This window comes from Brassica oleracea, chromosome C8 (genome assembly GCF_000695525.1).
Source record: "Brassica oleracea var. oleracea cultivar TO1000 chromosome C8, BOL, whole genome shotgun sequence".
NCBI classification, from domain to species: Eukaryota; Viridiplantae; Streptophyta; class Magnoliopsida; order Brassicales; family Brassicaceae; genus Brassica; species Brassica oleracea.
This window is the reverse complement of record NC_027755.1, coordinates 4,270,557-4,271,455: the sequence shown is the minus strand read 5'-3', so window position 1 is coordinate 4,271,455 and position 899 is coordinate 4,270,557.

Here is an 899-nt window from a genome sequence, read left to right as displayed (position 1 = left end):
CCTGGCTCAATCCCAAGAGCCCACCAGCCCATCGGCACACACGGGTCACCCACATGGCCCGGCCACTGTCCAGACCCGGCCCAACTGCCCATGACTTGAACACTCAGTCCAGCTGAGTTGAGCTGATCCCCAGCTGTCCCAGCTGAGTGAGCTAGTCCATCTAGCTCAGGGAGCTGACACACTCTTCAGTGAGCTACACTGAGCTGCACTACACTTCACCTAGCTGGTCGAGCTTGCTTACTGCATCGCCCAGCTGTTATACACTGTGTCCAGCTTGTTTCCTTTATCTTCTTCAATCCTTCTAAGTCCCTTGGTCAATTTCCAGACCTAGACTTAGTTTTCCCATGATCCATTCTGATCACTCACTTCATCGAGCTTACCCTGGATCTTGTCCAGCTACCAGCTCGCTTGTCCAGCTCCTTTGAGCTTGTCTCCTTCTTGGATTAGCTATGCCTTAGCTTCCTGATGCCCTTAACCTTACTTCCAGGCTATGACACGCTTGTCTTTGGGCCATATGACCATACTGGTGCATTTCCACGCACCGCAGTCCGTCCGGACGATCCTATCCAGAATCGGGGACATGACAGCGGCTCTAGGTGATGCAGTCAGACGGAAATCCTTATAAGACAAACATAATTGCCAGCTGTGGTATCGTATATGTAACGTTTTTCATAGTTTGTAATAGCATAACTAACGAGTATTAAAAACTTAGAGAATGATTGTTTGTGGGTTTTTGAAACAGTTTTTGATTTTTGTTTCTCTAAAAACTATTTTTTTACCAATCAAGTTTTTCAAAAAAAAAATAGATTCCCTAAATGGCAGAAAAACTAATTTTTTCACCATTTTACCATTTTACACACAAAAACCAAAATCCATATTTTGTGGGTTTCTTCCATTGA